The 15722-nt window shown below is 42.2% G+C and overlaps 1 protein-coding gene across 4 annotated transcripts in view; it reads right to left on the minus strand.

Annotated features, from left to right (window-relative positions):
• The window catches only part of zbtb7c (zinc finger and BTB domain containing 7C), a 35495-nt gene that overhangs the window by 11540 nt on the left and 8233 nt on the right, over positions 1-15722 (minus strand). The window contains exon 2 of one of the 4 annotated variants that reach the window (XM_083794441.1): positions 10617-10726. The exons of 2 other annotated variants lie outside the window; for them this stretch is intronic. The gene's annotated coding sequence lies outside the window, so the exon portion shown is untranslated. Of the gene's footprint in view, positions 1-2513; positions 2853-10616; positions 10727-15722 lie in introns of those variants that run through there. One more of the 4 variants, XM_083794440.1, reaches the window with a different exon arrangement.

Here is a 15722-nt window from a genome sequence, read left to right on the forward strand (position 1 = left end):
CTACTTTAATTTGTCTTTATTTGTGACAATTGGAGTTGTGAACGTGTTTTAATCATTACATGAGTGGGCTATTTATACGCTGTGTCCATGTTTAAAAATGCACTGGTTATTTAAAGGGAGTGTTATTCCTCTGAAGGGAGATATTGTGAATTCCATACATTTATACCATTATTATGTTGTAGTTTTTATAGGCAAGTAAAGCTCAGTGAAGCATGAATACCACTCTATTGCATACTGATTCATCAGTAAAATTTATTATTTCCATAAGACCAGACATAGGTGACAAGAATGGCCTTACAAGAACAATATATAGTGGAGTATAATGACCTTTCTCAAATATATCTTCATTAAGTAGCCTACAGTACTGTAGATAAAACAATAAAACAATAAAATTGTTACGTTATTGGATTTCAAAATGAGAGATCCTTATTGACATTGACAACAAATGTCCTAAAGAAAAGTCAAATCCTTTTTTATATATAACAATAACTAATAATAGCCGATCTACAAACGTTGTGAGCTTGTCGATGGGCTGTTTTTGCTATATTATGACAAAGTACTGTATACATCCATGGCTCCCATGTATAAGGAGTGTGTAGAGGCTGTGTGGCCCTCTGGCCTTCAGGGGGCCCTACAGCAGCACATCATTAGCGCTCCCATTTGGTCCACACACCCCTAAAGTACAGCAAACAAAGGCTTGTCTGTCTAGTGTGCCATGTTGGTTCACTGATTTTAAGGTGGGGTGTAGATTATTTATTCTGTTTATTCCAGAACAGACACAAAATGAAACAAATAAATAAATACATGTATTGCTAAACGCATGTCTACCATATATATTATGAATTCTCTGTTTAGTGTTTTGTCGCACAATCATATATTGTTTGTGCTGCCCGAATTATAATAATTATTTGACTTAGGACCTATAACTAACATTGGCAAATGTCCAGCTAAAATGGGCAATTCTTTATTTAAATACATAATATATTTGAATTGTAAACGTTTTATTGTGTATAATTGTGTATAAAGCATGTCCGTAAATATATTCGCATACTGCACGGCAAATATTTACATGCAATGCAGTTCTGTGTTTTTCCCCTACCTGTTTATAATCTCAGTGAGTTGGTTAAATGACAAACAACTTGTAAACATTACCGGTGCTAATCCTGGTCATCTCCTTTTGTAACATGAGGCAACACATCCATAAGCTGTCTGACAACAAGCATGGTGTAAACAATAATTTAAAGCTCAGCCTCAAATCCATAACATGTTTTTATTTTTGTCCATATGCTCTAGTCTCAACATTTGTGTGTGTGTGTGTGTGTGTGTGTGTGTGTGTGTGTGTGTGTGTGTGTGTGTGTGTGTGTGTGTGTGTGTGTGTGTGTGTGTGTGTGTGTGTGTGTGTGTGTGTGTGTGTGTGTGTGTGTGCGCATACGTATATACAGTAGCAGATGTTTTAATAAATGAGGGACATGTTTCAAATTGAGCATAACTACTACTAGAGAGCTTAGAAAGATGCCTACATCTTCTAAAAGTACTTTATGACACCTGTTGTGAAGTGTCCCACAGGTCCTATTCATTATAATGAATCTCAGCACATAACTCTCAGATGTCACTGATGCGCAGAAACCTCTAATCTTATCTCCATGTGTTTTACTTATGTTACTGTTCTGTCGCAAATCAACGCCTATACTCCGTCATACTACAGTGTCACACAAAAGTAGCAAAAATAGCCGACCTACATTTTTTGCTACTTTGGAAACTGAATCCTGAAAAGTAACAGTTTTGGACATATGAGGTTTCCCCCCTCGACAGCGACCGACCAGTAACATGACACCATAGGTTTTTGTATAGGGACATTATTTGCAGTGCTACTTAAATAATTACATGAGTCATTAAATGACTATAATGGTGGTTCTGTCAGTGGCTGTTGACCTGTTCGCACCTTGTGAGAAGGTCCAGTTCCTTAATGATGTGAAACACTTGAACCCTATAGCATCCCTACAGTATTCTGTGGGGGAACGTTAGTCGATCTGCAAGCTTGTAGATCATCTACTTTACCGCGCTGTTATTTGGTGTAGAGGGTGGGAAAAGTAGCAGACCAAGCACAGAGAACCTGCTCAACTATAGTTTACTATTTGTAAGTATAGGGAGTTTAAATAGACTCATGACACACATGCACACACTATGCATACAACAAGCACGTACGTACATAAACATGCACTTAATCTATATTAATGTGTACAAGTACTTCTGGACATAATTTATAAACATGCAAACAACTTCATCTGTACTCTCTACTAATGTGACAAATATTGGCGTATATGCCACATGCTCCCACACACACACACACACACACACACACACACACACACACACACACACACACACACACACACACACACACACTCCCCAAAAACTCTGGCTGGCATCATCATACATTTCCACATGTCTCGATACGTCCCACATGCATTCCACAGTGTCAAAGCAGTCATCGCCGTAGTATACAAACATACCTGGGTTCACTGCGTGTGTTTGTATTCCCAGACTATTAAGACACTCTGCTGTTCCCTGGTTGACCTCCCAGCATTGTCTCCTTAGAGTGAACCCCTCTCTCTCTCTCTCTCACTCTCTCTCTCTCTCTCACTGGCTGTCTGTCTGTCTGTCTGTCAGTCAATCAGTCAGTTTGGCAGGCAGTAAGTCCATTCACAAGCTCCTTACACCAACCGGTCCCAGATGCCCATTCACAAAAAGAAGAAAATGGAAAAAAATGAAGAACACCCTGGAAGGAATATCCAATTGAGAGCAGGAAAGCCAGCGGAGCAGAGCTGAGAGGAGAGTGTAATTCTTATCCTTGTCTCCCTGAACCAGAGTGGCTAGTGTTGAGTTTAGAACCAACCACTGAGCGAGAGATTGAGAGAGAGAGAGAGAGAGACAGAGAGAGAGAGAGAGAAAAGGGAGGGCAGCAGCACTGCGCTGTGCATGGAGATGTCGCACCACCAGTTTTTATAGCAGGGTGGGTAGCTGGAAGATAATAATACCCCATCCTCCTCCACAACACAAGTTTAAGCGCAGTGTGTAATAAGCCCATGGCGCAGACACCCTCTGATTTAGGTCAGACAAAATGAATTTTTAGTTGTGTTAAGAGTGGATTTCGGCATAAAGGGAGTGGGGCGAAGAGGTTGTTTGGGGAGAGACGCGAGGAGGGAGGGTATAAAAAGAAAAAAGACCAAACACAGGCAGGGGGAGGAAAGAAAAGTTTGAAAACAATTTTGTCCACCTCTGCTTGTCAGTCTGAAGTTGAAGTGAGAGTTATGGTGGATTAACCTTTTGGTTTCAGGTCGCACTCGGTTTAAAAGTAGCATCCACGTTGTCTTTTTTTATGTTGATGCTAGTTTGAAACAACAAAATGAAGGAAACATGTGTCCCGTTTGAAACTTAAATTCTCTATACTTGGCAAACTAATACTTAGTTGACTGTGGCCGGCTCTGTAGGCTACTTAGTCTGCTCTTTTTTCACTCTACACCAGATCTGGACGTGTCGTGAGCTTGTAGCTACATCAGCTATTTTCTGTGAATGTTCCCCCCAGAATGGGGATGGGGTTATTTTCTGTGAATGTTCCCCCCAGAATGGGGATGGGGTTATTTTCTGTGAATGTTCCCCCCAGAATGGGGATGGGGTTATTTTCTGTGAATGTTCTCCCCAGAATGGGGATGGGGTTATTTTCTGTGAATGTTCTCCCCAGAATGGGGATGGGGTTATTTTCTGTGAATGTTCTCCCCAGAATGGGGATGGGGTTATTTTCTGTGAATGTTCTCCCCAGAATGGGGATGGGGTTATTTTCTGTGAATGTTCTCCCCAGAATGGGGATGGGGTTATTTTCTGTGAATGTTCTCCCCAGAATGGGGATGGGGTTGAAGTGGTGAGGATTCTTTGGGCATCTTGATTGCCTGCTATATTCTACTCAATGGGAAATACTGTGTTAACTCTGACACTACTTTTGGGTCCATTCTTACACTTTCAGGGAATACATTCACATTCAATACTTGTGAAGCGACACATGGTGAGTTTGTAGATCGGTTATTTTCAAATGGCCAAAATGTATAGGACTCAAGTGGTTAAATATACAATGTCACTATAGTAGTAACTAAAGTTTTCAAATAATTGGAGTCAAAGTACAATATTTGCCTCTGAGATGTAGTGGAGTAAAGTAAAAGTATTGGAAGTAAAGGTGTGTGTGTGTGTGTGTGTGTGTGTGTGTGTGTGTGTGTGTGTGTGTGTGTGTGTGTGTGTGTGTGTGTGTGTGTGTGTGTGTGTGTGTGTGTGTGTGTGTGTGTGTGTGTGTGTGTGTGTGTGTGTGTGTGTGTGTGTGTGTGTGTGTGTGACACACGGCACATTCATAGCATCTGAGCCGTTGGGCCATGGAAGCTTTCCTGTATCAGTAAACCGCATCACGAAGCAATACTTTGAGTTTATGCAGTCAGTATAAAACATTTGAGCCACGGTTTTACCATTTGCTGTGACATAACTATTCCAGTTGACAAACTAGAAAACAAAACAAAAAAGAACATACAAAATTAATTAACTTACATTACGACATCTGAGTTTTATTATTTCAGATTTGTAGAATAAAAAATTATTCCACCGACCAAATGCTAGGAGTAGGCCCAATTTAAAATGATTACTTCTGTGTTGTTTCAGCATCATTTGCTGAACTCACAATAACAAAATTATGGGGAATTATGGCCATTAGCAAAGGATGCTTTTGTTTTTCAACGCACCCAAAAAAAGGACCATTCACAAGTCCTTGAAGTATGCACCAGACCAGAAACATTCAACGTGTGTACACGTAAAGCCCATACAAACAAGTACACTTCCAGACCATACATCAGACTGCGATGCCCACTTCCCCCCTGGGAATACATAGAGCAAAGCAAAGTGCAGACCACAGGCCAACGGGCCCGGGTGGTTTATACTGTTCTGTGCAGCCAGCTCACAGTGGCCTACAGTATATATAAACAGGGTTAGCCACTAAACGCTAGCAGGCCAGCCAGACAGCCAGACAAACATTATTGGCCATATCCTATAAGATAACTGATTGGTGCTATCTATTTTAAATGTCTCACTGTTGTCCCGGCAACACAATGGGAGGAGTGCGTGCGAGCGCACTTGTTGAAATTTTGTAAAAGTGTATATGCTGGCGTTTACCAACCTGCAGGCCGGGGACCACTGGTGGCGCCCGAGGGTATTGCAAGGGTCCACAAATGCTTTTGAGAAGTATGATATAGACTCTTAAGGGACATTTCACCGATGGAAGAAACTGCAGTCACTCAATGTTTATAGTATTTGTAGTAGATATTTAATAGTAGCACAATTTGAAATTTGCACCCTGTGACCAGAGAAATAATGAAGTCTTTGTGTTTGACTAGGGTTTGACTGGATTGCTGAATTCCTACAATGACCATAATGCTTTGGTGCACTGCCTCTCCTTGTGGAGAGGGGGAGGGAGACTGCGTGGAGGTGTGACTTGTAGTCCAGGAAGGAAGTGATTCCACATTTTCGTGACACATTTTGGTCATGAGTACAATATCTAACTGGAAAAAGTGCCCTTCTGGGCACAGGTCTCCATCAGGAGGATAGGAGTGTGATCATGTTTGGCAAAATGTTTAGGAGTAATATAAACATGTTTTTTTGTTTTTTGCAACAATGTTCTTCATTTTGTTGGAAATGCAGAACCTAATCACTCATAGCATCTCTGAGGATAGAATTCTGGATGAGCAGGACATGTGCAGCATTTTGTACAAAACGGGTTACTCCTGAAAACTTTGGCAATCTTAGCCAATCAGTGTAGAATCTGAGAAATCCAACAGGCTCATCTTGATCACATGACTACAGAGATGTGTACAGATTTGCGTGAGATTTGGATGAAATCTGTGCGACTAACATAAACAATGTGTATTGCAGGGACAATGTTTTTCCATGGCCTCTTGGGAGTGTGCATACATAAGTTGTATACAGATCGATGCAGTTATAAGTAAAAACAGGAATTGCCCTGTTATAGCGCCACCGTGAGGCTGATTTGGGAAAAAATGACTGGCATGTCGTCCTCGGCCTAGTGGAAGTGTGCGTGTATAATTTCACAGAAATTGCACACTGTGTTTGTGATTTGTGGCATTTTGTTCGAAACGGACGAATCATGTGAACTTTGGAAGGCAATCTTAGCCAATCAGGATGGAAGATGGGAAATGGTGCAGATCCGTGTTGATCACATGACTATGGAGATAGTGTATACCGAATTGTGTGATGTATGGATAAAATGTGTAAGCTGGTAACGGACGGACGGACGGACTGACGCACGCACACACGGACGGACGGACGGACGGAGTGCAAAACATACTCTTCGGCCTGGTGGAGACAAAAACACACATCACACACATAAAAACCCCAGGAAAGTGTTTCTTGTGTCCTAAACATCATATATGGTTTCTAAAGGGGTGAAGTGGCCCTTTAACCACATTAGCATCCCTATTCTGGGCATGTTATAATAGGTGAAGATTCTGTGAAAATACGCAAGCATTCTGCAAAAGAATGCTTATTTACATGCAGTACAAGCTCACACTGTGAGCTGGGGGAGCCCAGTAAACTAAGTATTGGGTTTAAGTTGTTAATAGACGGAGGCAAATGTCTCGATCAGGTACGGCACTGTGTGTTGTTGTGTCTTTGCCTGCACTGTTTCAGACACATGTCACATATGCTTATTTAGCCTTTACTAAACTAAGCTGACATGATGTGAAAAGAGGGAGGGAAAATTATTTTTAAAATTCGGTATCAATATACATGAATTTAACAGGTATTATTTTCATTTTGTGTCATGGTATACACAAGGTATATACCATGGCTTGAGTATTTAACAAACACAGTTTGATATATTGTAAGAATATTAGAACGCCTGTAATTACAGTTGTGTATCTCTATTCAGTATTTTAGCTGTGACGTGAGCGCCCCCTCCTGAGATACTTCCGGGTCCTACTTTTGTGTAGCTTTTGTGTCCCCATGGAGTTATACTGTGACGCTCCGTCGGACTAAATCTGAGACGAAAACAACCACGAAAGTCTCATTTTACCGCTTTCCTCGCAACAACAAAGCTGCGCTGCTCTCCAAAATCTGGCTGTGACAGGCCGTCTGCCCCACATGGAATACTATCGCCATTTTATTTGATTGTGTCAACTAAATCCTCATTAATGCAAACTAGATTCAACATACTCAAGCCTGCACACATTGTAAATATCCCCCGAAATATTTTACCGAGCAAATGGACTGTTGCCACCTTCAATAATAATGATAATAATAGTCTTTATTGTCTCATCATATATTTTTGTTGTCATGGACACTTGTACAAAACATTAATAATTCTACTCGAGTTGGAAGCATTAAGACCCATTTTAACCCTCTATGGCTTCCTTTCTGAAAAATAACGTCACTGTAAAAAGATTCACGCGTTTAGATATTCTATTTACAATGGGATGCGGACGGGAGCTGGTGCCACTTGGACCCGGACGTAACGTAGCACTACAAAATGACGTCGGACTTAAATACTGAATAAAGAGAACTGTAAACATTGAGACAGAGAGAGCATGAGAGACACACTCATACAGGATAGACAAGTGAAATTGGAAGTGATGAAGCAAACAAATTAGCTGACACATAATTGGAACTGGAACACTATAAAACTGAGTCTGATAAATGGGTATCCTCTCCTGATTGAATGAAATTGGCGCCCCAACTAAAAAAATATTTTCTGCTCACTAAAGAGGTGGTTACTGAACAGCATTAACCTTTTAACAAAAACAATATCACCACCTTTAAGCCCTTATCAGGATTCAAATTCAAATATAGCAAAAGTAGCAGATCTACAAGCTCAAAACGTGACAATTCGCGCCACGTTTAGAGCTCGTGAATCTGTTGCTTGCTTGCTTTCGTGTGACGCTGCAGTACGATCAACTAGGGGCATAATTTGCGAAAGGGCCTACCGGGAAATTACGAAAAAATACACAAATGTGGAGATAAGAGTTTTCTGCCCGTCGGCAACGATAAATTGTGGAAATGGGGCTTAACGATTCATAATCATTGCTACTTCTCTCCTTCCTGCGGGCGTCTGTACAATCCAAGGCATATCACTCAGTGTGTTAACAGTCGGCAGACAGGAGGTCTGCTAGGACTGAGTAAGTGTCTGTCTCCTCACTGTACCTGTTTGCCGCCACCCGCTGTGCCCGCTGTGTGCCCACTGCGCCCTGCGAGGCTCACATACTGCAGGCACCAGATTGGCAGAGCGGAGGGGTGGGTGGGTGGCGGAAATTAACTAAGTACATTAACTCAAATTCTGTATTTAAGTACAATTTTGAGATATTGAGATACTTTCTACTTCTACTCCATTACATCTGAGAGGCAGATATTGTACATTTACATACAGTACATTTAACATGCAATGAAGCCCTATATATTTATAGCTTTGTCTTTAAAAAATAGACAATTGCAAGCTCACAACGATAGTGCTGCGTTCCGTTGTGAGCTTAAAGATGCTTGAAGACGGTACTTTTTGGTGCAAATAATTTTGTACTGTAGTCTGTAACTCAAGTATAATTTTGGAAAACTGGACTGTAACGACAAATTCCAGGACTAATTTCAGTGCAAACTTTAGTGCAAACAGTGCATATTATTGTGGTCTTTGCTGTTACTTAACCGGGTTGGTAATTATTAAGTAAAAATAAATCTGAGTACTTCTTCCACCTCTGCCAGATTGTCAGATCGTAAGGGTGGGTGGGTGGTTGGATGGGAGGGGCGGGGGGGGGTGTTAAAGATTGAACACTAACATACTGGAAGCATTCTGAGGCTTTACCCAACATACTTTTTATTTTGCATAAAAACGGCACTTAGCAGATTGCAGAAGCAGGGTTTTCTTTTTTCCCCTTGCAACCTATTCCTGAATCTGAACTTGTAGTTTCACTGCGTTGTGAACTTGGTTTGGTTTTTGTTTTTGTTTTCTGTGTAATTGAGGAGAAAATAAAAAAATAAAAAATAAACTGCACTGCATCTCATGTGGTATTTGTGCCAGTGTGAGGCAGCAGGGTCTGTAGTCAGGGCAGGCTAGTCAAGAGATATAGCTGTTATTAGTTGTCGAGATCCATAAATCTACATTGATGAAGCCATATATACAGTACGTAGGTGGTGGATGGGAAGGTTGCGTTATTTGAGATCACTTATGCATGCATTCATATTGCTGCTCATAAAACGGTCAATAAATTATGGACTTACACAAATGGTACACACAGACATGATTGTGAGCACACACACACACACACACAGACAGACAGACAGACAGACACACACAGACAAACACACATCATGGTCACACCGCAGCTAGCACTATCAACACCACACTAGTACCGGTAGCTACTGTACATGACACACACACATGCACACACACATACACACACACACACACACACACACACACACACACACACACACACACACACACACACACACACACTGGTGTGGTGTGGTGTGGGAGAGCCACTGGAAAGGGAGGCAACGTAACTGGCATTGAACATTCATCGTCCCAGCAGACAGCATGAGATAGATGATAGAACATCACACACACACACACACACACACACACACACACACACACCTTCTGGTGAAGTTAGACTCCAAGGACAGAGGATAGATAAACAAACCCACTTTAACTCTTTAACTTAAATGAATGAACTGTGTTGTTTGTTTGCACGGTTCAGATTGTGTAACTTTGTGTTACGCTCTGACCAGTGCAAAGAAACAAGATTATTGTTGTTGTGTAAATTGTTATGTCCCTGCGACGTGTTGTCGACGTATGTCGCAGGGACATGCAAGGACCAGAGCAGGGACATATCACAACCAGAAAGACACTCTCGTTGCAGGGACATATCACAACCAGAAAGACACTCTGGTTGTAGGGACATATCACAACCAGAAAGACACTCTCGTTGCAGGGACATATCACAACCAGAAAGACACTCTGGTTGTAGGGACATATCACAACCAGAAAGACACTCTTGTTGCAGGGACATATCACAACCAGAAAGACACTCTCGTTGCAGGGACATATCACAACCAGAAAGACACTCTCGTTGCAGGGACATATCACAACCAGAAAGACACTCTCGTTGCAGGGACATATCACAACCGGAAAGACACTCTTGTTTTAGGCAGGGACATATCACAACCAGAAAGACACTCTTGTTTTAGGCAGGGACATATCACAACCAGAAAGACACTCTTGTTTTAGGCAGGGACATATCACAAGTAGACAGACACTCTGGTTGCATGGACATATCACAGCCTTAGACACACATTGCAGGGTCGTCACACATTATTGCGTGCAAACTTGCCATCTCCTTCACACCATCATAGACAAAGGGCTCTCTCTCTCTCCACGCACGCACGCACGCACGCACGCACGCACGCACGCACACACGCACGCACGCACGCGTCCATCAGTGCAGGAGAGGTCATTAGAACTCACCTCGGAGCATGCTGGTCGGGTGAGTGAGAGAGAGTGAGGGCGTTTGCTTTCTGCTGACCTGTCTGTTTGTCTTCGAACTTTCTCTTGTTTTGTCTCTTTTTCAAACATCCTAATCAGTAATGAAGGCTTTGCCAGAAGGGAGGTGAAGTCCGCTGGCTGCGTACTGAACTGTATACACACACACACACACACACACACACACACACACACACACACACACACACACACACACACACACACACACACACACACACACACACACTGAGAGACAGAGATTCCTTGGCTGAATCACAGGATTTCACAGGTGGCCATCAGGCTCTGTATGTATGAGACCCTGAACCCACTATTCTGCATAGCCAATGGCTGTGCAGAATAGAGGCATGTCATAGGCCAACGGTTGAGTTTATATATGTGCTATTTTCACTGTTATTGTATGACACTGTTGTGCAGTATGAAAATATGAAATAACGCGTAAAGTTGCCTCTTTAACCCTTGGACTACCAGTCCCAATTATTTTGTTTGGGTAACAAATTGGCATATTTTTAATTCATCGTTTTAACATACAAGAAAGATCTGGTGGATTGAAGAGATGTTTTTCTTTTTTCATTCATTGCAAATGTATTCTCTCGATTCGCCACCAGATGGCGGGAAAGCATCATTATGCTGATTTTGGCTAAAATAGACAGATCTTCCTAAGTCACTTCCGGTTCAACGATCAACAACAACCTGTAGTATTTTGACCCTAGTCAATAGCTTGGCTGGTCCGGATTGCTAAGCTAATGCTATATTTTTCATAACTAAGTCAAATTTACCTCAAATCAACCCCAAAAGATCGCAAAATATCAAATTTTTTACAGCGACGCACATAGAGACGGCGCGCGTGCACGATAGCGCACGATCACGCGGATTTCGGCCGTTTTTTGGTAAATTACATCCAACATTAGTGATATTAGCGAAAATATATTAATTTTTGCTCTTTTGACCCCGCGATAACTGATATTGATTGTCATTCCGTTTTTTTCGTTAACGGGAGGTTTAGATTTTTCGATTAATTCCGTTTTTTCCGTGAATTGTAGGCCAAGGGTTAACATAATTTGTTTTAAACACACTCCAGTGGTTCTCAACCTTTACAAGCCGTGACCCCGCAAATATTTTAACAGGCATTACATTTACATTTACATATTACCACTGAATTAATCGATAGTAAATGGTCAATAGTTGCCCTATTGTGAGGCTGAGTGAGGCTGTGTTAGAATTCTTGCAGAATCGTATTCACAATCATGTTTGTTGTATATCTGCAGTATCTAAATAATACAGTGGGACGGCAGTGGCTCCGGAGGTAGAGCAGCCACTTGGGAATTTGAAGTTTCCCGGTTCAATCCCTGCATCATGTGTCCTTGAGCAAGACACTGAGCCTGTTGGTGCCTTGCATGGTTTTTCATGAGTGAATGTGAGTGTATTGTATTGTGTCTTGGGATAAAGCCGCTATAGAAATGAACCATTGACTGTAGCGTTTCGCCATTTCCCAAAGCTGTGTATTGGGCTGATGCCGTTGAACTGTTGCTCAACTTTGGCGGTGTGTGTGTGACTATTTGTAACATGCACTCTGTTGTCATCTTTAACGTTACGTGTGGTCTGCGCTGATATCATAACTATACCCACTCTCTTGTTCTGCACCAGCCAGGATGTTTGTATAGGGGTCTATATACTCTAATAAATATTTGTTTATTAAGGGTGGAGTTACTCTGCTGTACTACCTACTGTATCTGTAACTTTTACTGCTGTATTTGGCACTTGAATCTCCCCCACGGGATCAGTAGACTAAAGGTATCTCCTTCTCCAAACCATTGCTGCATTACAAGCTAGTATAGGGCTACTGTACACATATCTGTGCATGAATTCATATACAGTATACATTCATACACGCACACGCACACACACAACACAATACACACACACACAAACACGCACGCACGCACGCACGCACGCACGCGCGCAGCACACACACACACACACACACACACACACACTACATAATAACCCAAATAATCAGTATTATACTGTGGATGGATGGATGGATGGATGGATTTATTGATAGAAAGACAGACAGATAGATAAATCGATAGATAGATAGATAGATAGACAGACTTAACGTGTGTGTGTGTGTATGTGTGGGGGGGGGGGCGGGGGGACAACTACCATACATGATGGTGATAACGAGAAGGCCAGGCTTGGTGGGAGAGCCTCTGTCTGCCCCCAGGTACGGGGGTGTGTGTGTGTGTGCGTGTATGCGCACTGTGTGTGTGTGTGTGTCATGTCAGCAGGAGAGCCCTCAGGCGCTCTGGCACCTCCTAATTAAAACCAGTCAGGCTGCAGGGCAGGGGAGACAGATGCCTGTCACGCACACACACACACACACACACACACACACACACACACACACACACACACACACACACACACACACACACACACACACACACACACACACACACACACACACACACAGTTTCACAGGTGGGTAAGCTGTCACAAACTCAAAGACACATACACGTTTGTGCAACGACACGGAGGCACGTGTTTGTGCGCGAGTGTGCGTGTGACAATGACAGTAGCTTTAGTAGACACACACACACACACACACACACACACACACACACACACACACACACATAGTGGCACATGCACTAAACACCAGCACGGGTCAGCTATTTTGGGGGCTCAAACACAACCCGACACACCCAGGTGATCAAATAATTTATAAGAAAAACAAAACAAATAGTGTTGTCTCCTGCCTTTATTTTCTTCTTTCTAATGATTTACTTAATACTTAAAGAAAATCCTATGTGAGAAATGCATTGCATTTCATTTCCTGGGCCACTCGTCGTTCTGAAAGGGGGAGGGACTGCGACGCTCTATAGGATACGCGTGTGACATCATCATACCTGGAACTTATGCGGGAACTAGGGCTGACCTCGATTAGTCGAATAGTCGACTAATCGATCGGAACAGGTCTCAGTCGACTGACCACCTCTTAGTCGACTAAGCAAAAACATTTTTTTTTTGCCCCAATTTTTTTTATATAAAAATACAATATTTACAAAAATATACAAAAATATTGTATTATTCCACTAGGTCTGTGGGGGACATAAACACATTTGAACATTCTGACTGTTCAAATCTCCAATGTGCATGTGGAGTGTGTCTGCCTGTGTGGCAATGTGCCACTGCCTGTGACTTGAATCGCACAGTGCGCTGGCCTGATAGATTCCAGAATCTCAATCTCACCTGCTGTGCTCAATCTGGCTAATGACAAGCCTCTCAGTTGTTCACAAAAAAAAAAAGAAAAAAAAGGGGGGTTTTTAATGTTCAAATGTGTTTATGTCCCCCACAGACCTAGTGGAATAATACAATATTTTTGTACATTTTTGTAAATATTGTATTCTTATATACAATTTTTTGGAGCAAAAAATAAATAAATAAAAGATTATTCATCTATCAGTCGACTATACAAATCCTTAGTTGGGGACAGCCCTAGCGGGAACACCTAATGAGTGGCAAAACACTTCTTTTGGGCCTTGACAGGCCATAGCTGTACATCCAAACAGAAAAGTCCTATCTGATTGCATTAAACAATGCTAAACTTACTTTTCCCCTCAATTTGCCACTCGATTTGACACTCACTTTATGCATGCACATACCCTCTTCACATATGCATGCGCATACCCTCTGCACCTATGCATGCGCATACCCTCTGCACCTATGCATGCGCATACCCTCTGCACCTATGCATGCGCATACCCTCTGCACCTATGCATGCGCATACCCTCTGCACCTATGCATGCGCATACCCTCTGCACCTATGCATGCGCATACCCTCTCTGACACAAAGTTTAACCTGATGGTCCCGATTCAATTAATCCCCTGAGCAAGCAGGTTTCAAACTAAGTTTTAGTCATCATAGCTTAGTTTGTATTTAGTTTCCGTCAGTGGAAAAAGGTAGTTTTTCGTCATAGTTTTAGTCGACAGAATGAATCAAATGAACCAAATTGACAGTCAAATCCATCATTGAGACATACTGCAGTCCTTTCAATGTGTTACCTCAGGTTGTAATGAGGCTCATTTCAACCAACTCTGCTCGTTATCTTTAGTGTTCATGGACAGACTCACGGACACCACATGTGTAAGTGATGTACATACTGTAGGCCCAGGGGTATTCAATTAGATTAGGCCGGGGGCCACAACTGTAGAATGATTGTGTGTGGGGGGGCCGCACAGTGTGCGCGCGAAGTGCGGAAATTTGTGGGTTCTCAAAATGCTTTTTGTGCTCAAACACGAATATTTATGTATATTTCCGCACAGTAATGAGCAGGATAATATGTCTATACAGGTATATGCCGCCTTAGAATAGATGTAGGCCTAGACCATACAGCAACTGGCGGCCCGGGGGCCACATGCGGCCCCCACCTTCACTTAATGTGGCCCTCAGGTTAATAGCAGAATACTGATATCATATTTATTTCAGCTGTTACAATTCCAATCATGCAGACATGACCGGATTTAATTAATCCAGTCTAAATTAGTAGCTAAATGAGTAGTAGGCCTATTAAGATGGTATTGTCTTTTTTATGTCCATTGAATTTGAATTTAGTTCATGAAGTTAACATAAATGATGCAAAAACTGCAGAGCTAGTTCAGGAAGGCAACTCGTGAGCGCACCTACCTGATCAGGTGACAAGTCTCATGCACTCTTTACCTGATCAGAGCATCTATTTAAACCTACCTGACTACCTGCTCATTCCTGGCTTCTCTCCCGCTGTGCGGTCGTGCGCCGCTGCTGCTGCTGTCTCCCTGCCTCGCTCGCTGCTAACCTGCTGCTCATGACGTTTTTGCAAATCCCACCGCCTCCCCAGCATCCACCTGTATACAGGCTCTGTTTCTAGATCCCCCTGCATGGGGGTCTCATTCATCCCCTGTAATTCTATTTGGCTTATAATTTAACTAAAATGTTAATGTTACAGGGAATGAATAGGGACAGAGCCCTGACACCAATCTATGCGCAATTAAGCTCAATAATATTCTAAATTCACTCTAAGAGTTGTCTGACTGAAATATAATTAAAGGCATTTGAAATTAAATAGAATTCCAATTCCAAAAAAGCAAA

This window comes from Protomyctophum parallelum, assembly GCF_964188405.1.
Source record: "Protomyctophum parallelum genome assembly, chromosome: 21".
NCBI classification, from domain to species: Eukaryota; Metazoa; Chordata; class Actinopteri; order Myctophiformes; family Myctophidae; genus Protomyctophum; species Protomyctophum parallelum.